The sequence below is a fragment of the Loxodonta africana genome, chromosome 14, assembly GCF_030014295.1.
Source record: "Loxodonta africana isolate mLoxAfr1 chromosome 14, mLoxAfr1.hap2, whole genome shotgun sequence".
In the NCBI taxonomy this organism is placed as follows: Eukaryota; Metazoa; Chordata; class Mammalia; order Proboscidea; family Elephantidae; genus Loxodonta; species Loxodonta africana.
The window spans coordinates 72,798,512-72,824,666 of record NC_087355.1 but is presented as its reverse complement, the minus strand read 5'-3'; the positions used below and the strand labels follow the sequence as shown (position 1 = coordinate 72,824,666).

At 45.7% G+C, this 26,155-nt stretch overlaps 1 protein-coding gene and 1 long non-coding RNA gene across 15 annotated transcripts in view; one reads left to right on the top strand and one right to left on the bottom strand.

Annotated features, from left to right (window-relative positions):
* The window catches only part of ZHX2 (zinc fingers and homeoboxes 2), a 196,388-nt gene that overhangs the window by 24,109 nt on the left and 146,124 nt on the right, over positions 1-26,155 (bottom strand). The gene's annotated exons all lie outside the window — the stretch shown is intronic.
* On the top strand, positions 1,616-18,464 carry LOC135227635 (uncharacterized). Its single transcript, XR_010317827.1, has 3 exons — positions 1,616-3,637; positions 15,341-15,691; positions 17,103-18,464. It is a non-coding gene; the product is annotated as an uncharacterized LOC135227635 (long non-coding RNA).

Genomic DNA, 26,155 nt, shown 5'->3' with positions numbered 1-26,155 from the left:
CTGGCCTCTGCCCCACTGGGCTCATCATTCGTGCTCACTGTCGGTGGAAGGGGCTGGAACTAGGCTGCCCTGGGTTGAATTCTGATTCCTGCAAAGGAATCCACCTGGCTCTGGCCACTGCCCACCCCACAGGTCCCGAACCCACATCTGCAGCACCACAATTCACTACTGTCAGCCTCAGTGCCTGCAGCTTTAAAAGGGGGGGGGTGGTGAGTCTCCACCTTCAAGATGGGACTTTAATGCGGGCATATTCTGGTTCCCTGAAGGGGTGACTTTAATTAGTAAGCTGTGGTAGTGTTCAGATGAATGGTTCTACCCCTCCTCCTCCTTAGTCCATCTGCGAGCGTCCGAGGGTCCGACCTTTTCCTGCACAGCCCCAACCAGAGGCCAACCATGTGCTGTGTGACTACGCTCGCTCATCTCACCTGAGTCATGTTGCTTCGAGATCTCTTTACTCATCTGTTGTTTATCCCCAAAGAATTTTCTATGGCAACAGTTCCAATATTTTTAATTCTCCCAACTCTGCCATTCTGTTTTAGTAGAAGATTTTGCCTCGTATCTTTTTTTTTTAATTTTGTTATTGTTGAGCATATACACAGTAAAACAGACTAATTCAACCCTTTCTACATGTACAATTCAGTGACATTAATTACATTGTTCAGGTTGTGTAACCATTCTCACCCTTGTTTTCTAGGTGTGCCTCCCCCATTAACGTAAACTCACTGCCCCCTAAGAATCCTATTTAATCTTTTGAGTTGCTGTTGTCACTTTGATTCCATATAGACAGTTCTTCAAAGAGCATAATGCTCAAGGCAGACTAGTTAAGCTGAACTACTATTCGGTTTTAAGACTTCAGGGGATATTTTTGGTTTAAGGCTTAAAAATTATCTCAGGGCAAGAGATTCAGGGGTTTATCTAATCTCCATGGCTCCAGAAAGTCTGGAGTCCATGAGCATTTGAACTTCTGTTCTACATTCCCCCCCTTTTGATCAGGAGTCTTCTATAGAATCTTTGATCAAAATATTCAGTAGTGAAGCTGGGCACCAACCAGTTCTTCTGGTCTCCTGGCAAAGGAGGCAGTTGTTCATGGAGGCAATTAGCCACACATTCCATATCCTCCTCCTGTTCCTGACTCTCCTTCTTCTTCTGTTGCTCCAGGCAAATGGAGACCAATTGTCACGCCTTGGGTAACTGCCTGCAAGCTTGTAAAATTTGCCTTCTATCTTGCTGAGAAGATCAAGGTCACCTCTTGCTCCTCTTATGCTCATTTCTCCTCTTTTACTTTGGAGGAGGAAGTGGCCCTCCTGTTAGACGACTCATCCTTGTACTTGCCTACCTGCTGCTCAGGGCTCTAGCCCTGTCCTCATATACTGTCTCAAATCACCCCCTTTTCCACCAGGGCCCCTTCCCTTTGGGTTACAAACATCTCAGGTTGCCTTTTTCCTAAAAAAGTAAACAAAGCAAAACAAAAATGAGAAGCAAAACCAAATCCCCCCAAACTACTTGACTTGGCCATCTTCTATTACTATTATGCCAGTATTTACATTATTGTACCAATTCTTGCTCTCTATGGCAGAGGTTACAAGCTCTGGAGGGAACAGATTTGCCTTCTAGGCCAACTCCACCACTTCTTAGCATGTGATCTTGGACAAGTTACATCAATCTTTCTCAGCCTCAGCCTTCCCATTTATAAAATGGGGATGACAGTGGTACCCGTGTTACAGGGTTGCTGAGAGTAACCAGTGAGCTAATTTGAATACAATGTTTGACCTCACACCTGATACACAGCGAGCTTCCAACTCAGGGTGGGGTTGTTAAGTGCCGTTGATTCCGACTCATAGCGACCCCACGTGACAGAGTAGAACTGCCCCATAGGATTTTCTAGGCTGTAATCTTTAGGGAGGAGCCCTGTGAGTCCAACACACGCATGGACTTTTCCATGATGTCAGTTTGTTTAAGCCAGTTCGATGGGGTTTTCTGTTACTTGTAACTGGAACACCCTGACTGACACATTGCTTCAGGCCATCCTCCTCGCCGCCACTATTCTTCTCTGAAACAGCAATTCTCAGCCTTTTCCCGACATGACAGACAAGCTAGGTGGCACGCCCAATGGCAACACTCAGGGTTACCAGCCTGTCTTGGTGTGTTGGCTATAATTCCACACCGATCCCTTTCCCCTGAGGAAAGCATCTCAGAAAGCGAGTGGGAGTGACGTTCTTTTAGGGATAACAGACTCCTCTCTACTCAAGAAAAACAAGTAATTCATAAACTTCAATCCTTTATTTTTAGCAACAGATTTTTGCCACATACCTCACAACTGACGCCATGATTGAGCAGCATGTCTCTAAACATGAATCTGACCAAGTCGTCCCCGTCTTCAAAACCTCTCCAGGAGCACCGGCGGCTCACTGTGAGAGGCCACCCAATTCTACCGTAATGCCCCATCACCCTGCTCAAACATCCTGGTGATTTAGAAAGGCATACGCAACAAAAGACCTATTTTTTTAGAAACTGAAACACAGACCTCAGAAAAGAGAACACAGCTGAGACTTCCATTCACTCGTTTGTTCATGACCGAGTGCCTGTGGCTGCTAAACGAGAAGGTGGCATTTTGAGTCCATCCAGACGTGCCCCAGAAGAAAGGTCTGGTGATCTACTTTGGAAAAATCAGCCACTGGAAACCCTACACGGCACGGTTGTATTCTGAGACGCGAGGAGTCGCGAGGAGTCGCGAGGAGTCGCGGCTGACTCAGTGCCAATTGGCAGTGGTGGTGGCGCTATGTGACAGACACTGCCTCAGGTATTCGGGGAATAAGACCTGATTCCGGCTCTCAGAGGAGCCTACTATCTAGTAAGGGGAGACAGAAAGCACATAAGAACAAAGAACTAGAAACAGTGGTAAGTGCTACGCAGAGAGTTTTTAAAAATGATGGGATGGAGGCTGGAGAGCTGCTTTCAGGGATGCAATCAGAGAAAGCCTCCTGGAGGAGGGGCTATCTAAGTTGAGATCTAGGCATGAAGAAAGAGGGTTCTCGACAAGATCACGAATATCAATGAAGGCCGAGGAGGAAACTCGCTCCATGGTCACTGCAAAATAATTCAGCTACTATTAAAAAACGCTATTGTCCCCAAGGACACTTTTTTGAAAGGTCTTAGAAAGCTTCATTGAAAAAAGTACAATCTTTCACTCATCAATATGAAAATAAAACTCTTCATTTATAATGGAAAACAGTTCTTTTCCCTACTTAGGACAATTCAGGGAGAGTTGAATTCAGTGATAGGATTGAGAGCTCTAAGCAGGTCCAAAATGGAGGGGGAAAAAGGCGTCTGTGAGTCCAGATGACACATTGGTAATTTTAATCCCAAAGTACAATATTTAATGTGGATAAACACCAAGACTACAGCATACAGTGGTTCGAAGAAGTCAAAATGAAGCACTGCCTTGACAAAGCTTATAAATACTGACTTTGCACACAAATGCCTCGCTCTATCTTTGATGGGAAAAACCAGTGGAGCAAAACCAGAACCAACAAGGTCCATGGACATGGGAGTGGAAGGCTCTCAGAGGCGACCCCTGTCTATCCAGGAGGCAAGGCCCGCCATGAGATTTGGGAAGGAACAGAACGCAACCATCATGGTAAGACTTCAGTGGCCCATCTGTGTGGGGCTAGTGGGTGGGATTACTCCCAGAGGCGATGTGTGTGGGTGATGAGTTCTGCTGGGTGGCTGTCTGAATTCAGTGTCACAGTGGAGTCGGGGTGTTTTAAGCTGAACCGGTCTTTTAGAAGCCAGTTAAGGAGAATGGGTAAGTCCACAAGCTTTGGACTTAAAGACCTAGGTTTGAAGTGGGGCTTCATCCAACACTTACCAGTTGTGTGATCTTGACAAGATACTTTACCTCTCCTAGATATGGTGTCTTTAGCTATAAAACTGGGGCTAATGCCCACCTCACAGGATTATCAGGATTAAATGATATGATGAATGTAAAAACCCCATAACACCAGGCACCTGTACTAGTTGACACTGAGGACCCTACTGACGTAATGGTTCAGAGTTTGGCTGATAATCAAAAGGTTAGCAGTTTAAATCCACCAGCCACTCCTTGAAAACCCTATGGGGCAGTTCTACACTGTCCTACAGGGTCACTATGAGTCAGAATCGACTCGATGGCAAAGGGTTTTGGTTTTAGTTGCCATTGAGAGTCCTGACTAGGGTGGTTCGAACCCACTTAGAGGCTTCTCAGAAGACAGGCCCAGTGATCTGCTTCTGAAAGGTCACAGGCTTGAAAACCCTATGGAACAGTTCTGCTCTGTGCACGTGGGGTCGCCATGAGTCAGAATCAACTTGATGGCAACTAACAACAACGACAACAAATTGCCATTGAGCTGATTCTGCCTCTTAGCAATCCTGTGTGTATCAGACAACTATGCTTCATAAACCATGGCTGATTTTTCAGAAGTAGATTACCAGGCTTTTCTTCCGAGGTGCCTCTGCGTAGACTTGAACCGCCAAGCTTTTGGTTAGTGGCTGAGTGCATTAACGGTTTGCACTACCCTGGGACTCAGATGCTAAATAAATGGTAGCAATGTTGAGGACGAGGTGTCAGCAGCGCCCTAAGATGTACTATAAAGCAGAAGTGAGCGTGTCAAAAGATTATGATAAAAGTTCAGTGAACTTGATCCCATGGAGAGGAGCGAGGTAGATCATGAATGCTAGCTTCAAGCCAGGAGGATCAGGAAATTGTGTTTGTCGGCCTGGCTTTCAAACCACAAATCTATCACATTGTGCCATCTTTATTTACTCTCTGTCTTTTTCTGAGCAATAATCTTGTGGGGGGAAAAAAAAAAAGGCAAGGAGATTAAGACATATTTTGAAGAAAAGTAGCTTCATGATTTTGCATAATTCCTGATGCTATCATTTTCTCCAGGATGGTACAGTCTTTCTCTGTGTAGAAAGAATCACAACGGCCACTACCACATACAAGCACACACACCCACACATTCACAAACACGAGAAACCAGGGCCGGGAGAAGACTGATGTGTCTGCAAGAGGCAGGGTTGGGGAGAAGATCTTGCTGAGACAGAAAGAAAAAGGAATCAATTCTGGTTTTATATGTCACATACATAAATAAATAAGGCACTATCAAATGTTTAAGATGGGCCTACTCTGATTTACAGCCCATCAAATTCTGCTATCAAAACATTTAGAGAGGCTGGGAGACTAAAGGAATTTATTGTATTGACAATTCCCCGTGTAACCTTTTCATTTCCCTCCTTGTGGGTGATTCTGTCACACTCCATCTTCCTGGAGCTGGGAGAGGCTCGAGATTTCTCTGTTCCCCAGGCACCGGCCAGGGCGAGATAGGGCTTTTCAGCAATCGCTTAGAATCTGTCTGTAAAGTCCGTTTCTCCAGCCCTGCCTCCACATCTCTCCAGCCTATCCTCTGTAACCCGAAACCCACAGCTTTCTCTTGAACCCCTTTCATTTCCACCTTGAAGGGACTGCCCTTCATCTCAAAACCTTGGATTAAGCCTGAAGGTTTATCCCTCCTCTGATAGAATGCCCTCCACAAAGCCATTCACCTAAGCCAGGTAAATCCCAGACAAAAATCACGTGGATTTAAACTGCATTCAGGGCTGTGTCCTGCATCTCCTCACACAGGACTCGGGGTGTGGTTGGCTAATCATGATCCCCAAAGATACCGGATCCTAACCCCTGAAACCTGTGAATCTTACCTATATGGCAAAAGGGACTTTGGAGATGTGATTAAATTAAGGATTTTCGGAGGGGAGATTATCCCAGATTATGAGGGTGGACCCAATATAATCACAGGAGTTCTTATAAGAGGGAGGCAGGAGAGTCAGAATGAGTAGTAGGAGATGTGATGATGGAAACAAGAGGCTAGAGTGATGTGAGGAAGTGGCCATGAGCCAAGGAATGTGGGCGGCCTCTAGTGCTGGAAAAGGCAAGGAAACAGACTCTCCTGTTGAGCCTCCAGAAGGAACCAGCCCTGCTGACACGTTGGTTTTGGCCCAGTTCCAGTTGCCGTCGAGTCAGCTCTGAGTCACGGCAATCCCATGTGTGTCAGGGTAGAACTGTGCTCCATATGGCTGTAGATCACCAGGCCTTTCTCCCCAGGTGCCTCTGGGTGGATGACTGAGTACTCTGTGCCACCCAGGGACTCCTGACCTCAGCCCGGTGAGACCCATTTCAGACTTCTCAACTCCAGGACTGTAAGATAATACCTTTGCATTGTTTTCAGCCACTGAATGTGTGGTAATTTGTTACAGCAGAAACTAACACAGTGGTTAAGCTGAACTTGAAGCCTGTGAGGTTCCACTCACCGCAGGCCACCCCTTGGGGCGAGCCCTCCCACCTCCAGGCAGCAGCTGAAGGCCTGGCTTCCACCCACCCAGAAGCAGCTGAGCTACTGATGTTTCTCAGGAACGGGCCAGGAGCTGGAGCCCCAGCTCTGCTGCGTTTTGATCCAAAAGGCAAGGATCTGCTGCTTTCAGTTTCCACAAATTGCCACAGTTAGGAGGCTGATTACCTCTGCTCCACATTTTAAAATTATAGTCTTTAGAGTGACTCACACCTGTGCGCACACAAAACACCAGCAGGTCCTCTTAACTCAACCTCCAAAACTGATTCGCAATTCCTCTCCCTCATTTCCCACTGCTTCCACCCCATCTGAGTTGAGTTGTCATCTGGGCCGCTGCAGTTGCTTCCTGCCTCCTGTAAGGTCGCCCTGTTTCCCCTTTGCCTCCTCCCCTCCTCCAGTAATCCCCCAGAGAGATCTTTTAAAACGATAAATCACATCTTGATGCTCAGGGTACCCCCCAGTTCAGATAAATCAGAATCGCGGGCGGGGACCCAGGCACGCATAAGTTTTAAAGTTCCCCATGTGATGCCAGCAGGCAGCTGGGGATGGGAACCCTGCGTGAAGGCCCCTATATAACAGCAAATAATGACAGGGTGCATATTGCCTTACGTCTGCAGCCATAGCCCTGTGCTCAGAGCACCTGCTCTGTGGGGGTGAAGGACTTACCTTGACCTTGCTAGAGTTAAACCTGTCTTTAAGCTGACCTCATAAATATTTTCCTTTTCATCTCCCAGGGTTGTGGTAAGGTGGTAGGTGCAAGGGCCCTTTCTTCTTTACATCCTCCCTTCCTCCCTCCCCTCCTCCTCCCCACCCCCCTACTTCTTTGGAAGGCTATGTAAGGGATAGATGTCCTGTGGCAGGTCACCATACCTCAGCAGGTTCCTCTCTGGACCCAAAGCTAATACAGAGAAACACTGGGTCAAATGCACAAAATTCCACCCTTCCCACGCAGCCAGCAGTGCATATTTCTTGCATAAATAACCTTGGCTCCCCAAGGGTGCAGGCACAGAGCCTCCTTCACAGCCGCATCCCAATACAATTAAACAGCTTCAGCCCGGCAGGGAAAGAAGTTTCTGGAGAATTATGGGCCACAGACTGCAAACCCTCATCTGGTCTTGTCCAGCTCCACCCATTTCACAAGCGAGGATACTGAGGCCTGGAGAGGTGGCAAGGCCCACGCGAAGGCACACAGGCCCAGCAGGTTTTGGGTCTCTGGGAACCATTGGCAAGGTTTGCCCTACTCAGACTGAGAGCTGCCCTCAGGCCAGTGAGGGCTCCCAGATAACACCCCAAACCAGCTCTGGATTCTTCAAGACCCCCTGTAAGAGTGAAGGCTCTAGCTGACCTTGCTGGCATGATGTCTTGGTTAATGGGCCAGGACTGGCTATGCTGGTGAGCCAGCCACCCACACCTAGCATATGGGCCTGGCAATATTCCCAGACCCCATCTCTTAATCTAGTACTTTTTAATTCCTACAGGACATGATTATTATCATTATTTTTTAATCTTCAACTGTCTTTGTTACTGCTGGGGGCCGTGAAGTCAGTTCTGACTCATGGCGACCCCATGTGATGGAGTAGAACTGCCCCATGGGGTTTTCTTGGCTGTAATCTTTACAGAAGAAGATCACTGGGTCTTTCTCCCATGGAGTTGCCTGGAGGGCTCCAACCGCCAACATTTCATTTAGTAGCCGGGCACTTAACCGTATGCCACCAGAGCTCTTTCCCAGCCCCCCATCTTTTAGGAGGGCTCTCGGCAATATATTTGGATGCTGATGGAAAGTGGGAAAGGAAGGTCCTTTTTGCGATCACTTGTATCAGGGGAAAGGAGCCTTGGTGGTGTAATAGTTAAGCACTTGACTGCTAACTGAAAGGTCAGTGGTTCGAACCCACCCAGTGCCTCTGTGGAAGAAAGACCTGGCAATCTGCTTTTGTAAAGATTTACAGCCTTGGAAACCCTGTGGAGCAGTTCTACTCTGTCCTGTAAGTTCACTACGATAGGTTTAATAGGCACCATGGGGTCAAATTTCTTATCAAGTCCATCTAATGTGGAAAGTTCTAGAAAAGTATGATTTTTTAATTTAAGCTTGGGAAAGAACCTGTAGGGGCTGCCCACTCTTCTAGTATTCCTCTTCCACATTTTCTAAGCAATTTTGTAAACTGCTGGTCTGTTGTAGAAAATTACCAGTCTGTTTGTGCCTTTCTGCCGACAGTCCTTCCTGCCTCCTCCACGTTAATAATAATAACTGTAATGATGGTGACAGTAATAAGCCTCTCTCAGTCCTGACTGTGCATTACAGTCTACAAGCCAATTTTATGTGCATCGTGTTGAAGGGGCTGCCTAACTCTGAGGAGGGAGGAAAGGAAGTACTATAACCTCTATTTTCCCATGAGGCCACTGAGGCTGAGAAGAGGTGTCTTCAGTGATCTGCCTCAGAGCCTTCCTCACACTGGCTGGCTGCTGCTATCTTCCTGTTGATACAAACAGGAGGTACAGAACTGAGCCACCTGCTGAAACGAAGCAGGAACTGAAGCCAGATCCTTCCGGCTTGGACCTGGTTTATAGATGGTTCTGCACGATATGTAGAAACCAAAACCAAACCAGTTGCCATCGAGCTGATTCCGATTCATGGGGTTGCCATGATGATATGTAGGGTTGGCCCTAAATGCACTTTGTCATTGTTGTTAGCTGCTGTTTGGTCACCCCGACTCCTGGCCGCCCCATGCACAACAAACAAAACGCTGCCTGGTCCTGCACCATCCCTGCGATTAGCTGTGAATCAGACTATTGTTTATCCACAGGGTTTTCAGTGGCTGATTTTTGGAAGCAGATGACCAGGACTTTCTTCCCAGTCCATCTCAGTCTGGAAGCCATCACTGAAACCTGTTCAGCACCATAGCAACTTGGAAGCCTCCACTGACAGACGGGTGGTGGCTGCGTATGAAGGACACTGGCAGGGAATTGAACCTGAGTCTCCTGCATAAAACCAAACCAAACCTGTTGCCGTCAAGTCGATTCCAACTCATAGCGTCCCTGTAGGACAGAGCAGAACTGCCCCATCGAGTTTCCAGGGAGCGCCTGGTGGATGTGAGTCTCCTGCACAGAAGGCAAGAATTCTACCACTGAACCACCACTACCCTACAAATGCACCTACAGTGCCCTCATAAGAAGGAGGCAGAGGGAGATTCGAGATAGAAGAGAAGAAGGCCCCGTGTGGAAGCAGAGTCACAGAGAGAAGATGCTACGCTGCTGGCTTTGAAGGTGAGGAAGGGGCCATGAGCCAAGGAAGGCAGCTCTAGATGTTGGAAAAGGCAAGGAAATGGATTCCCCCCTACAGTGTCCGGAGGGAACATGGCCTTGACCACACCCATGGCCTCATGTTCCCTCACCCACGTTCCCTATGACCAATTGACTGAGGATGAGACAACGTGGGCCTGGTTCACAGATGGTTCAGCACGACATGCAGGCGTCAAGTGAAAGTGCAGCGATGGGCCCATTTTTCTGGAATTCACTGTTCTTACCATGCTACCCATCATCCTGAAGCAGCTGGCCTGGTGGGGCGATGGAATAGCCTTTTGAAGAGTGTTACGGCAGCCATCAGAAATGAACACAACTCCAGTTCTTATGGAGTTTACTATCTAGTGCAGGCCCCACGCTGTTAATCAAGAAACCACACAAATTAGTATCTAATGTCATACTGGCAGCAGCTGGCCAGCCTGACACTGGGAGAACAGAGGCATGTGTGCCTGGCCTCCCCATAAAGGAAAACATTTCTCCAGGCAGGGGCTCTCACCCTTGGCTCCACACTACAATCAACTGGGGAGTTTTAAAATTTTCATTGTAGCAAAAAATATGTAACAAAACATATACTGACTCAACAATTTCTATGTGTACAGTTTAGCAACATTGATTACATTCTTCAAGTTGTGCATTCATTCTTGCTATCCTTTTTCAAATCATTCCACCACTATTAACGTAAATTCAATGGTCTCTAAGCAAATGCTGAGGAACTTTTAAATACCCCAGTGCTCAGGTATTTAAATACCCCAAGCCATGGTGTTTTCCATCGTCTCATATGCATGTGAAAGATGGACAATGAATAAGAAAGGCTGAAGAAAAATCCACCCCTTTGAATTGTGGTGTTGGTGAAGAACACTGAACACACCACAGACTGCCAGAAGAACAAACAAATCTGTCTTGGAAGAAGTACAGCCAGAACGCTCCTTAGGAGCAAGGATGGCGAGAATATGTGTCTCACATACTTTGGACAAGTAGAGGGTCAGTGAAAAAGAGGAAGACCCTCAATGAGATGGACTGACACAGTGGCTGCAACAATGGCTCAAACATAGCAACGATTGTGAGGATGGCGCAGGACCGGGTAGTGATTTGTTCTGTTGTACACAGGGTCACTATGAGTTGGAAATGACTCGACAGCACCTAACGACAACAACAGTGCTTAGGCTGCACCCCATACTAATCAAGTCAGACTCTCTAGGGTGGGGTCCAAGCATTCATATCTTTTTAAAGCCCCCAGATGGTTCCAGTGCGCCACCACGGTTGAGTGGCACTAGTCTCGGACCAGCTACCCCAAAATCTGAATGGGGGAGCAGGTGCTGTTGCTATGGAGGACGCACTCAAATAGGGGGCTATTCCATTCTTTCCCTCTGTTGGGTGGTTTCATGAATCTGGGCTGCCATTGCACTTGAGCAGTTGCTACAAAGTGCTGCCCATTCTGTTTGTCCTCCCCTCCACCCCACGCCCATTGCTCCAGGTCAGGCTGTCCTGTCACCTACACTGTCACAATGGCCTCCCAATGGACCTCCCCTCTCTGCCACTGGACATTTTCCAAATTGCTGCCCCATGATCTTCCTAAAATATGATAGCAGCGCACCACTCCCTCCTCTAAACCCTTTCCTGGCTCCCTAGTGTTCCCCAAATATTGTCCAAATTCCTCAGTATAATCTTCAAAGCCCAGTAGATGCTGACATAGCCTGGGCTTCTGACCCACCCTCAAACGTACTCGTTGTTTCTGAACTTGCCCTGCCTTCACCCACCTCCAGGCCTTGCTCGAGCTCCTCTCTTTGCCTGGTATGGCCCTCCTTCCAAAATCTTCCTATCAAAGGCCAACCTATCCTGTCTCTGAAAATGAGCTCAAATTCCTTCTCCCACAAGAATCTGCTCCAGATTCCCTCTGTCAGGTTGTTTATTTCCTCCTATCTGCTCAAAGAACACAGTTTGAACCTTCCACAGAGATCTGTTGTTATATGCCATCAAGTCAATTCTGACTCATAGCAACCCTATAGGACACAGTAGAACTGCCCCATAGGGTTTTCTAGGCTGTAATCTTTAGGGAAAGAGATTGTCAGGTCTTTCTCCCTTGGAGCTTCTGGGTTAGCAGCTCAATATCATCAGTCAGAACAAGGCCAGGGGCTGACTGCAGAACAGGCCATCTTGCTCATATGCAAGTTCAAGTTGAAACTGAAGAAAATTAGAACAAGTCCACAAGAGCCAAAGTATGACCTTGAGTATATCCCACCTAAATTTAGAGACCATCTCAAGAATAGATTTGACGAGTTAAACACTAATGACCAAAGACTAGATGAGTTGTGGAATGACATCAAAGACATCATACGTGCGGAAAGCAAGAGGTCACTAAAAAGACAGAAAAGAAAGAAAAGGCCGAAACGGATGTCAGACGAGACTCTGAAACTTGCTCTTGAATGTGGAGTAGCTAAAGCAAAAGGAAGAAATGATGAAGTAAAAGAGCTGAACAGAAGATTTCGAAGGGCAGCTCGAGATGACAAAGTATTATAATGACATGTGCAAAGACCTGGAGATAGAAAACCAAAAGGGAAAAACAGACTCAGCAGTTCTCTGAAAGAACTGAAGAAAAAATTCAAGCCTCGATTTGCAATATTGAAGGATTCTACGAGAAAAATATTAAATGATGCAGGAAGCAATAAAAGAAGATGGAAGGAATATACACAGTTGCTATAACTAAAAGAATTGGTCAACGTTCAGCCCTTTCAGGAGGTAGCATGATCAGGAGCTGATAGTGCTGAAGGAAGAGCTCCAAGCTGCACTGAACGCACCGGTGACAAACAAGGCTCCAGTAAATGATGGAACACCAACTGAGGTGTTTCAACAAATGGATGCAGTGCTGGAGGTGCTCACTTATCTATGCCGAGAAAGTTGGAAGACAGCTCCCTGGCCAAGTGACTGTAAGAAATCCATATTTATGCCTACTCCCAAGAAAGGTGATCCAACCAAATGCAGAAATTATCGAACATTATCATTAATATCACACACATGTAAAATATTGCTGAAGATGACTGAAAAGCTGCTGCAGCAGTATATCGACAGAGAACTGCCAGAAATTCAAGCCAGATTCAGAAGAGGACGTGGAACCGGGGATATCATAGCTGATGTCAGATGGATCCTGGATGAAAGCAGAGGATATCAGAAAGACGTTTACCTGTGTTTTATTGACTATGCAAAGGCATTTGACTGTGTGGATCATAACAAATTATGGATAACATTGCAAAGAATGGGAATTACAGAACACTTAATTGTGCTCATGAGGAACGTGTATCTAGATTGAACAGAACGAGGACATACTGCACGGTTTAAAATCAGGAAAGGTGTGCGTCAGGGTTGTATCTTTTCACCATGCCTATTCAATCTGTATGCTGAGCAAATAATCCAACAAGCTGGACTACATGAAGAAGAACATGGCATCAGGACTGGTGGAAGACTCATTAACAACCTGCGATATGCAGATGACAAAACCTTGCTTGCTGAAAGTGAAGAGGACCTCTAGCACTTACTGATGAAGATCAAAGACCACAGCCTTCAGTATGGATTACACCTCAACATAAAACAAAAATCCTCACAACTGGACCAATAAGTAACATCATGATAAACGGAGAAAAGATTGAAGTTGTCAAGGATTTCATTTTACTTGGATCCACAATCAATAGCCATGGAAGCAGCAGTCAAGAAATCAAGACGCATTGCATTGGGTAGACCTGCTGCAAAAGACCACTTTAAAGTGTTGAAGAGCAAAGATGTCACCTTGAAGACTAAGGTGTGCCTGACCCAAGCCGTGGTGTTTTCAATTGCCTCATATGCTTGGGAAAGCTGGAAAATGAATAAGAAAGACTGAAGAAGAATTGATGCCTTTGAATTGTGGTGTTGACGAAGAATATTGAATATACCATGGGCTGCCAAAAGAACAAACAAATCTGTCTTAGAAGAAGTACAATCAGAATGCTCCTTAGAAGTAAGGATGGCAAGACTACATCTCACATACTTTGAACATGTTATTAGGAAGAATCAGTTCTTAGAGAAGGGCAACACGCTTGTTAGAGGGTCTGTGAAAAAGGGGAAGACCCTCAATGAGATGGATTGACACAGTGGCTGCAACAATGGGCTCAAGCATGACAACGATTGTGAGGATGGCGCAGGACTAGGCAGTGTTTTGTTCTGTTGTACATAGGGTCACTATGAGCTGGAACTGACTCCATGGCACCTAATAACAACAAGAAGCCGCTCCTTGGAAACCCTATGGGGCAGTTCTACTCTGTCGTATAGGATTGTTATGAGTTGGAATTGACTTGATGGCAGTGGGTTTGGTTTTCTGGTTTAATCTCTTTGGCAACGGATCACCAGGTCCTTCCCCTGCAGAGCTGCTGAGTGGGTCTGAACCACCGACCTTCTGATTAGCAGCAGAGCATTTGTCTATTGCACCATGAGGACCCCCTAGTGGCAGAAGTAAGGACAGCAGTAACAACTTAGACAGCCTTAAGTACCCCAGCTGCTTAGGATCAGGGCCACTGGATACGGGGTATGCCCTCTCTGTCTGGCAATTGGCTGTTCATTGACTGGTTAACTGATTGGTTCATTCATTCATTCAACTAAATATGTATTGAGGGACAGCACAGTTCTGGGCACTGGGAACACTTATCTTCTGGAGCTTACATTTTAGAGGGCCCCCTTGTTTTCACCCAGGCCTAGGGTATGACACCCACAGACAGAGATAGAGACTGGAAGTGAGATGGCGCGAGGCCAGTCCATCTCTGCTCACCACCCAAAGCAGGGTGTATTTCTCTCCAGGCAAACATGGCTTGGAGAACAAGCTGGAGAAGGCCAGTCTGGCTGATTCTGCCAGTTTTGAAAGGGAACAGCACAACGAAGTGATGTATGAACATTTCCATTTATACTCAGAGAAATGGAGAGGTGGTTGTGTTATCGATACGAACCTGTCACAGACAGCGTACCCATGGAGCACTTATAATTAGGGGCATTCCAAAATTCTAGATCAGGTACAGCTCTCCATCAAGCTGGTGACCCTGAAAGGTACACTATCTGAACTCCATCGTCACCTGTGGTGAGTGTTTGAGAGACCTTGTCTAGACACCTTTGTTTCCTCAGGCACTTAGCATAATGCCTAGTACCGGGGAAGGGCTCAGAGAATGCTCACTGGCTGCATGTTGACTGACTAATCAAACAGATGGCTGACCTATGACTTAGGTCGGCTTGGAGCCGCAATACTTGCTAAGAAGGTCACAGAGTCCTGGACCAGAGGGAACCAGGAGAGAGGACAGCCAGTGAAGGAGGAGGGGAAAGGTAAAATGAACCAAAGGGCTGAGATGTAGGTCCTGCTTTTTGGTTGTGATCTCAGGTTCCACCATTAGCTTCTCAGACTTTCCTTTTGGGAAGAGTGGGCAGGGCAGTATGGTGAGTTTATGGCAGATACTGTGGTAGATTAAAGGAAGATGGCCAGAAAATTTTAAATACTTTTCCCATTGAATGGTAGGGTCCATGTTCTCACCCCTACCGTCTTGAATCTAAGCTGACCTGTACCTGCTCTGACCAGTAGGGTATGGTGGAAGTGATGCTATAACACTTCTGGACTCAGGCCTTTAAAAGGACACGAAGTTTCTGTTTCCTTCCAGATGGAGCCCTGGGCTGCCATGTAAGAAATCCAACTATCCTGAGGCCACCGTGCTGTAAGGAAGCCCAAGGTATCCACGTGGAGAGAAAGATGCCCAGCCAGCCCTCATCCTATGGAGTCATCTGAGCTGAGGCCCCATACAGCACAGGGTAGAGATGAGCCATAACTGCTATGCCCTGTCTGAATTTCTCACTCACAGAATTGTGAGGTATGATAATAATATATTGATGTTTTAAGCCCCTAGGGTTTGGTGTGGTTTGTTATGCAGCAATAATTAATCAGGGCAGAAGCAGACCCAAGATTATCAACCAAGACTATGAGATGTCGTACATGTGGACTTCAAGACCAACAGGTAATTTTAAGAAGGCATGAATGATGCTGAGGTTGAAGTGGGGTCTACACCTGAAGGGCCACCTGGCTAGCTGTGTCAGCAGGATGACAGACAGGCTGAACGGGCCCCTTGTGGCCCTTGACAACCCACAGGCTGCTAGCAAAAGTGACCAATATACAATACTAATAATAGCAGAGACAATTTAAGTACCTACTCTGTGTTGGCCACTATGCTAGGTGTACCACGTGTTAGTTACTGCTAAACTTCACGAACCCTTGAAGGTAGGTGTTGAAGTTCACAGATGTTGAGTAACAGGCCCAAGGTCTGGAACTAGTAGCAGGCAGAGCTGGTTTTCAAACCCAGACTCCAAGGCTGGGCTTTCTGAAGGAATCCTAAGGGGGTCAAAATTGGGGTGACCAGACACAGGAAGGGAAACCCTGGTGGTGTAGTGGTTAAGAGCTACAGCTGCTAACCAAAAGGTCGGCAGTTCAAGTCCACCATGCCCTCCTTGGAAACCCTATGGGGAAGTTCTACTCTGTCCTTTAGGGTCGCTATGAGTTGGAATCAACAGGTTAGATGCAGGAAATGAGGCAGAGAGAGTAGGAGGAAATCCTTTAAACAAAGTACACAAAATGCAGCCCAGTTATTCAAGGGTACCCCTCAAAACAGCCACCACTTGGCAAACATGGAAGGTTCTAGTCACCAATCCAGAGATCTCAAACAGCTTGTCTGAGGTCTGTGGTAGCAATGGTCACAAAAATGTCTGCAGAGTGTTCTGCAGGACTGAAAGACTGACGCTGTGCAAGCCCTAACATCTGCTGATTTTGTAAGTGGATATATTTAGTGGTAGAACGCAGTTTTTTTTTTTCTTCCCCCAGTTTCGTAACACTTAAAAAAAAAAATCCTGCTTGTCCTATTTTTTTTTTCCCCCTTTTTTTCATGAACTTATAAGTGATGTTGCCATTCTTCCCATAGCAACACACTAGGATACTGACTCTGCTTTGCCGGGAGGCCCCAAGCCTCAGAAGGACCTGAGGAAGGGAGAAGAAAATGTCTGGGGGTGGTGTGTGGAAGGCACTTCCAAAATCTCAGCGCTCAAAATGAATGCAGACAAGGCCTTGCGCCATTTTAATGCTCAGAGCTACCAGTGTTATCCCAGCTGCCGGCTCCCATCCTAAAGCGGGGGGATGCCTTCTGCATCAGCAGGGCAGGCTCTAGAAGCCTTGTGTATTTGTTCCCCAAGGATCATGATTCCGACAGCCGTACTCATTGTCTCCAAAACACCCCTTCTTCAATCCTCTTTCAAGTCTTCTAATGACAGCAGGGAGGCAGCCTCAACTAAGTTATAATCTTGGCTTCGGCACATTAAATCTCCCCACAGCCCTTGGTAATCACTAATCAACTTTTATCTCTGTGCATTTGCCTCTTCCAGATATTTCAGAGAAGTGGGGTCATCTAATATCTGTCCTTTCGCATCTGACTTATTTCACTCAGCACCAGACTTCCGAAGTTCACCTGTGTCACAGCACGTATCAGAACTTCATTTCTCTTTACGGCCAAGTAATATTCCATCGCACGGATACACCCCATTTTGTTTATCCATTCACCTGTGGGTGGATGCAATTTCAGCGATTTCTATAATGACCGGTATTATTACTGGTCCCACCTTTTGGCCACTGGGAATAGCGCTGCAATGCTGTAACATTTTCTTTAACATCAACTCTTCTTTCATTTCGTAAGGAGGGTGGATCCAGCCATTCGGGGGAAAATGGCAAAGAAGGAAAACCAGCCCAAGTCCCCGGCCTGTGTTTGGCACTTTCACATACAACGTCTCCTTTAACCCTCACAATGGCCCTATGGGGTAAGCATTCCTATATCCATTTCCTTGAGGAAATCTGAATCTGAAGCCAAGAATCCAGAGGTACTATGTATAAGCAAGGGCTTATAAATGTATAAGGTCCCTTGGGTGCTGCAGTTAACATGCTTAACTGTTAACTGAAAGGGTGGCGGGTCGAGTCCACCCCAGTGGTGTCTCAGAAGAAAGGCCTGATGATCTTCCCAAAAATCAGCCATTGAAAAACCCTATGGAGCACAGTTCTACTGTGACACACATGTGGTTGCCATGAGTTGGAGCTGACTCGACGGCAACTGGTTTGGAGTCCCTGGGTGGTGGAAATGGCTTGGCTGCTAACCAAAAGGTTGATGGTAGTTCAAGTCCACTCAGAGGCACCTTGGAAGAAAAGCCTGGTGACCTACTGGAACATCAGCCATTGAAAACCCAATGGAGCACACTTCTACTCTGACACACATGGAGTTGCCATGAGTTAGAAGCAACTCGATGGCAGTTGGTTTGGTTTTCTTGGTTTACACATGTATAAGCAGCCTGAAGCTGGATGTGAATGTCAGGTGTCCTTATATTGTGGCTTGGGCTTGTCCAGTTGTCTACATTAACCTCAGCCACCTTGGCCTGAAGGCAGAAAAGCTCGCACCTCCTATCAAGGATGACAAGCATTAATCATATCCATTCTGTTCTCGTTCTTTCCAACATGACCTTCTACCTCTCATTGCTATTATCTGAAAAGATGCTGCAGTGAACTGGAGAGCACATGGCATGGAGAGAGTCAGGTAGTCCGTAAAAAATAATACTTCTGAAAAATAAATAATAACATGGGGATATTCTCCTATAATCTTAAGTCACGAAAGAAGCTATGACATACTCTATGATTCCATTTATATGAAATTCTGGAAAAGGCAAATAAATCATAGAGACAAAAATCAGTGGTTGCCAGGGGCTGGGGCTGGGGGCTGACTACGAGGGAAAACAGGGAATATTCTGGGTGATAGAACTGTTCTATATCTTGATTTTGGTGGCAATTCCTCAACTACATGTGTTTGTCAAAACTCATAGGAATGTAAACTAAAAAGGGTGAATTTTATTGTATGTAAATTATGCCTTTTAAGTTAAACGAGACAAAAATAAATGCAGCTGCACACAGTGTATACCACATAATTCCAATTTTTGGAAAAACACATACAAACACTGGTGAATAACATGCAGATGATGTTAACATTGGCTATCAATGGGTGTACTCATGAATTAATTTTCTGCTTTATCTATTTTCAGCAATTTCTATAATGACCTGTAGTACTACCTTTAGAATCAGAAAAGCAGCTTTGTATTACTTTTAGAGAGAAAACATGGTTGCATGATTTATGAGTCAACCTCCATTTCTTAGAAGCTTTGTGATCTTGGTCAGGCCACCAACTTCTGGGCCCAGCTGACTCACTCATCTGTGAAATGAGATCTCATTCACCTCTTGGGCTGTCACCAGGAGTAAATGAGCGAATGGAGGCAAAAGTGTTTTAAAAATTTGAAGATGCAGCTCAACTAATAATTACTAACATCCTCCCATCTTTGGGAATTTCTTTCATTTCTCAATCCAGCAATTTATAAGCATGGTGCCATCACACATTTATGTTTGTAACAGTATGAAGCTAGCAAATGGTTTATTAAAAAAAGGGAGTACCTACAAGAATATTCACAGCCACTTTGTTCCTAATAGCCAAAAACTGGATAAGCAAAGTATGGTATATTCACAGAATAGAATACTACTCAGCAATAACAAGGAGCAAACTGCTGACACAATAACATAGATGAAGTTTACAAGCATTATGCTAAGTGAAAGATGCCTTACATAGGCTCACACAGTACAAAAAAATACACTGTATGGTTCCACTTATATAAAACTATTAATCTATGATGATCACAAAAGGACAAATACTGTATGAGACCACTATTATAAAAACTCAAAAAAAGCTTTATACACAGAAAGAAACAATCTTTGATGATGGCGAGGAAGGGAAAGTAGGGGAGGCTAAGGAGGGGAAATTGTGAACTAGATAGTAGGTAAGTGTTAACTTTGGTGAAAGGAAAGATAACCAACCCCCAAAGGAAAGACAGTACATAATATTGGGGAAGTCAGCACAACTTGACCAAGGCAAAGTCACAGAAGTTTCACAGACACATCCAAACACTCTGAGGGACTGAGTTAGTGGGGCTGAGAGCTGGGGACCATGGTCACCGGGGCCATCTAGGTCAACTGGCATAACATAGTTCATGAAAAAAAGTTTCACATCCCATTTTGGTTCATAGCATCTGGGGTCTTAAAAGCTTGTGAGTGACCATCCAAGATACATCTACTGGTCCCATCCTGTCCAGAGCAAAGAAGAATGAAGACAACCAAAGACACGAGGGAAATATTAGTCCAAAGGACTAATGGACCACAAGTACGACAACCTCCCCCCAGTCTGAGCACAAAACAACTAGATGGTACCCGGCTACTACCACTGGCCATTCTAACAGGGATCATAATAGAGGGTCCTGGACAGAGTGGGAGAAAAATGTAGAACAAAGTTCAAGTTCACACACACACACACACACACACAAAGATCAGACTTACTGGTCTGACAGAAGCTGGAGGAACCCCCGAGACTATAGCCCCCTGACACTCTTTTAACTCAGATCTGAAGGTACTCCTGAAGTTCACTTTTCAGTCAAAGATTAGACAAGTCTATAAAACAAACAATAACACACTTGAGGAATGTGCTTCTTAGTTCAGTCACGTATAGGAGCTTGGGCAACATCTGCCCAAAAGCAAACATGAGAAAGCAGGAAGGGAGAGAAAAAATAGATGGATGGAAGGGACAGGAAAAATAGATGGATGGAAATGGAGAACCTAGAGTGGGGAAGGGGAGAGTGTTGACACATCATGGGGATTGCAACCAATGTCACAAAACAACTTGTGTATGAATTATTGAATGAGAAACTAATTTGTTCTGTAAGCTTCACCTAAAGCACAATAAAAAAAATGACACTAATATTCAGAAAACCAGTCTTTTATCCCTAGAGTCTGATGGCTTCAGCAAAACGTAACATAAATGTTTAAATAACTTACACTTAGTCCATTAAATAATGCCCACCCCCCAAAAAAAAATCTGTGGTGGAAAAAATCAGAATGTTGGCTGCCTGGGTGTGATAAGGCGACAGGAATTGACTGAAAAGATACACGAAGGAACACTCTGGACTGATGGTAATGGTCCATGTCTGCTTAGGGTTTTGGGACACAGGTGTAGGTATTTTTCAACAATTGATGAAAATACGCTTAAGGTTTGTGCATTTCACTACGTGTTAATTTTTCCTCAAAAGAAAAAAAAACTTCAAACAAATATTGAACTCTAGCTTATGATATGCATGCTGAAGTATTTAGAGAGAAGAGTGCTGGTATCTTAAATTTAATTTGATTTGTAACCAAGAAATAAGAAAGGTTGATGGATGAACTGAGAAATGGATAGACGGGTAAGTACGTAATAAAGTAAGAACTGTTGTTAGGTGCCGTCGAGTTGATTTCGACCCCATGTGACAAAGTAGAACTGCCCCATAGAATTTTCTAGGCCATAATCTTTACAGGAGAAGATTGCCAGGAGCTGCTGGGTGGGTTTGAACCACCAACCTCTTGGTTAGCAGTTGAGTGCTTAAGTGTTGCACCACCAGACTAGTAATAGTAAAATATTAATAGTGGCATATAACTGAGGAGTGTATGGAAGTTCACTGTAAAATTCTTTCAACTCTTCTAAGTATTTGAAAAATTTTATAATACAATGTTGGGAAAAGAAATGAGTGCCCAGTATGCAGTGAGTACTCAATAAATGCATGTGTAATGAATAAATGGATGCTATCCTCAGGTGTTAAAGCAGAAAAAATCAACTGAGAGCCACTGCCTTATTCAGACATTGCAATCAAGTAAATCTTCAAAACTGCGATCAGATACTGTGCGCTGAGTATGAACTCAATCTGCTGCTACACCTAATATCATGTTTGAGGAATTTTAAGGTGCACACATCTAAGTGGGGAGAGATGAGTAACAGACTTGACATGATAAGTGACAATCTCCACCAGTCTGAACCCAGAACAACTAGATAGTGCCCAGCTACTGCCACTGGCCGCAATGACAGGGATCATAATAAAGGGTCCTGGACAGAGCGCGAGAAAAATGTAGAACAAAATCCAAATTCACACCCACACAAAAAAGACCAGACTGACTGGTCTGACAGAGGCTGGAGGAACCCCTGAGACTAAGTGGGGAGAGATAAGTAATAGGTGTGAAACGAGAAGCGGAAGGAGAACGCAGAGGAGAGATTAGCAGTGTTGGTGGTGACTGACGGTGGGAAGGCAGCAATTTCCTGACCAGGTGGGACTACAGCCAAGCCTCGAAGGATAGGGAGGAATAGATGTTACAAAATGAGGTGGCAGGATGTTCCAGGTGGCAGAACAGTTTAGGCTGGGGATTGGTGAACTCTGGCCTGCAGACTGTTTCTGTAAATAAAGTTTTATTGGAACACAACCATGCCCATGAATGCTTTTATGCTACAACAGCAGAGTTAAGTCATTGGGTCAAAGGCCTTCTGGTCCACACAGCCTAGAATATTTACTATCTGGCTCTTCACAGGAAAGGTATGCTGAGCCCTGGTCTGGGCCAACACGGAAAAGTCTAAACCAACTATGACTTCTGTGGAGAACCAGGTGAGAACTGGCTTAGGGGTATCAGAAGAAGCGGGAATGGGGGCAAGGAAAAGAAGAAGAGACAGGGAAGGTGCTGAGGGTGGTGGTGACAGTGATGAGGAGGTAGATGCTTAGGGCCCTGGAAGCCAGGATTGAAGCTCTTGCTTCCAGGCAGGTGAAGAAGCCCTTGCTGAATTTGCCCGAGAGGCAGAGGCTCTGGGGGTCTGGGCCAGTGACAGTCAATTCTGGCTGCTGGTGGCTGCAAGAGGGAGTCTCCTGTGGTGCTGTGACATCCGGCACAGGGCTGGGAGCAGTGAAGCCCAAGGGATGCGAAGGTATGGCCCTTCTTCCCCTAGCACCCACCCACGCCCCAGGTAGCTTTGTTCTCTCACCAATCCTGATGCTATCAGCTGACAGGGGAGTGCTGGGGAGGAGCGGTGAGACTCTACAAGAACAGTGAGGGCTGCCAGGGAATAAGGAACTTTAGTCAGACTCCAGCTTCAGTTTTCCTTCTCTCATTCATTTGAAACTTTGGAATGAGCTTCTTACCCCCTCAGCCTCCAATTCATCTTGGTACAAACAGCTAAAGTGCTAGCTGCAAACTGAAAGCTTGGAGGTTCGAGTCTACCCAGAGGCGCCTCAGAAGAAAGGTCTGGGGATCTACTTCTGAAAAATAAGCCACTGAAAACCCTGTGGAGCAGAGTTCTACTCTGACACACATGGGGGTGTCGTAAGTCAGAGCCGACTCGCAGCAACTTCAACCAAAGGGTCGGCAGTTTGAATCCGCCAGGTGCTCCTTGGAAACTCTATGGGGCAGTTCTACTCTGTACTATAGGGTCGCTGTGAGTCGGAATCGATTCGATGGCACTGGGCTTTTTTTTGGGTCTCCCATCTCTCCATGAAAACTGCCCTCAAAATAAATGATTTCTTAAGGGCTACACCCAAATTTACACCCAAATACTGAGCTAGGTTCTGCTTTTGTCCTCAAGGCTTACTGCAGCCCCTGGCACACATGGATGCCTAATAAAAATGTCTGCTGAATGACTAAAATGACAAAGGTGAGTAGGACACAGTCTCTGACTTGAGAGCTCAGTTTTTGCATCTGCAAAATGGGGATGATAATGGCATGCACTTCCTATGGTTGTGAGGACTCCATGCATTTAATAAGTGTGGGTCAAGTTTGCTGTTGTTAGTACCGTCGAGTTGGTTCCGATTCATAGCAACCCTGTGTACCACAGAAGGAAACACTGCCCGATCCTGTGCCATCCTTACAATCGTTGTTATGCTTGAGCTCATTGTTGCAGCCACTGTGTCCATCCACCTCGTTGAGGGTCTTCCTCTTTTCTGCTGACCCTGTACTCTGCCAAGCATGATGTCCTTCCCCAGGGACTGAGCCCTCCTGACAACATGTCCAAAGTATGTAAGATGCAGTCTTGCCATCCTTGCCTCTAAGCAGCATTCTGGTTGTACTTCTTCTAAGACAGATTTGTTCGTTCTTTTGGCAGTCCACTGTATATTCAATATTCTTCGCCAACACCACAATTCAAAGACGTCAATTCTTCTTCGGTCTTCTTTATTCATTGTCCAGCTTTCACATGCATATGACGCAGTTGAAAATACCATGGCTTGGGTCATGTGCACCTTAGTCTTCAAGGTGACATCTTTGCTTTTCAACACTTTAAAGAGGTCCTTTGCAGCACATTTGTCCAATGCAATGCGTCTTTTGATTTCTTGACTGCTGCTTCCATGGGTGTTGATTGTGAATCCATGTAAAACGAAATCCTTGACAACTTCAATTTTTTCTCCGTTTATCATGATGTGGCTTATTGGTCTAGTTGTGAGGAGATTTTTCTTTACGTTGAGGTGTAATCCATACTGAAGGCTGTGGTCTTTGATTTTCATCAGTAAGTGCTCCAAGTCCTCATCACTTTCAGGAAGCAAGACTGTGTCATCTGCATAATGCAGGTGGTTAATGAGTCTTCCTCCAATCCTGAACCCCCGTTTTTCTACATATAGTCCAGCTTCTTGGATTATTTGCTCAGTATACAGATTGAATAGGTATGGTGAAAGGATATAACCCTGACGTACACCTTTCCTGACTTTAAGCCACTCAGTATCCCCTTGTTCTGTCTGAACAGTTGGCATAGTGGTTAAGTGATTAAGTGCTATGGCTCTAACCAAAAGATCAGGAGTTCAAATCCACCAGCTGCTCCTTGGAAACCTTTTGAGGCAGTTCTACTCTGTCCTTTAGGGTCACTATGAGTCGGAATGAACTCCATGGCAATGGGTGAGTCAAGGTAAGAGCTGAATAAACTTTAACTTGTAGTTTTATTACTACAGTCTGGAAAAGCCCAGTCAAGAGCAGCAGAGCCTAAGGGCTATGAAAGGTAAAAGGAAGGTGAGATCATTTCCAACCAAGGGAATTCAGAAAGCCTTTAGAGAAGAGGTGTGGCCTAAGGTGCCTTAAGGCGTGGTGTGTTGAGAAGGATCCTAATGCCTTTGCTAAGCAGAAACTGCTGTGATTGATTATAGATGTCTGTTCTGGGAAAGGAACCTGAACTGGTGGTGTATGTGCTATCTTTGCCTATGTTATGTTCGTTTTAGGATTCGGACATGTCAGGGCACATTTGGAATTCAGGCAGGATAGGCCTGCCAGTATTTAACTCTAAGGCCCAAGGGGAACCCTGGTGGCACAGTGGTTAAAGTGCTTGGCTGCTAACCAAAAGGTTGGCGGTTTGAACCCACCAGCTGCTCTGCAGGAGAAATATGTGGTAGTCTGCTTCCGTAAAGATTTACAGCCTTGGAAACTCTATGGGGCGGTTCTACTCTATCATGTGGGGTCGCTGTGAGTCAGAGTTAACTCAATGGCAGTAGGTTTGGCTTTTTTTGGTTTAAGGCCCAAAGAGTTGTTTGGGAATAATGTATCCTAGGAAGGCATATACCCTGACTCCAGAACACTGCCTTAGTCATCAGAAGGAAATGCAGTTCTGACTGAAGTCTGGTGCTTGATCTTCATCAGATCACCCTTTGGATCAGGTCCCAAGGATCTATGTCTGGTTCCAAGGTGGGGGCGGGGGGGCAAGTGGAGACTGACCGAGTTCTCTAAAAAAGAATCTCTGTGTGAAGGCAGCACAGCTGAGGGTCCCTGTGGGAGAATGTGGCACATGGTGGGGGAAGAGGTTCTCCCTAGGGAGGAGGATTCTCCTCACTGTAGCAGAGTCTCCTGTGGGCTTGAGGGTAGTGGGGGACACAGTGGCGGCTTGGGTGTTCTGGCAGTGTGGCTTAGACACTGTGTGACCTCAGAGAGGCAGGGGTAGGAAGCCAGCTGCGGCAGGGGCAGGAGGTGACACACAGTGGCTCCTTAGAGTGAAGAACACACACTACATTCCCTGAGGGCTCCCAGAGATAGTTAGGGTGTTGAGATAATCAGTGCCTGGAGGCCCCACAACAGGGGGCTATGCATAATGACCCAAATGTGTAGGCACATTTCTCAGGCTGGGAGCTCTGAGAAAAATAGGTTATAATTAAAATACCATGTGTTATGGATCAAGGAGCACTGGTCGTGCAGCGGTTAAGAGCTACAGCTGCTAACGAAAAGGTGGGGAGTTCAAATCCACCGGCTGCTCCTTGCCAACCCTATGGGGCAGTTCTATTCTGTCCCATAGGGTCACTATGAGTTGGAATCGACGGCAATGGGTTTGGTTATTTTTTGGTTATGGACTGAATTGTGTCCCCTAAAATATGTGCTGGAATCCTAACCCCTTTACCTGTGGATGTAATCCCATTTGGGAATAGGGTTTTCTTTGTTATGTCAATACGGCTGTATCAATGTAGGGTGTGTCTTAAACCTAAAGAGTTTTGAGATATAACAAGAACTGATTAGGCACAGGGACAAGCAGGCACAAACGGAGGAAAGATAGATGCCA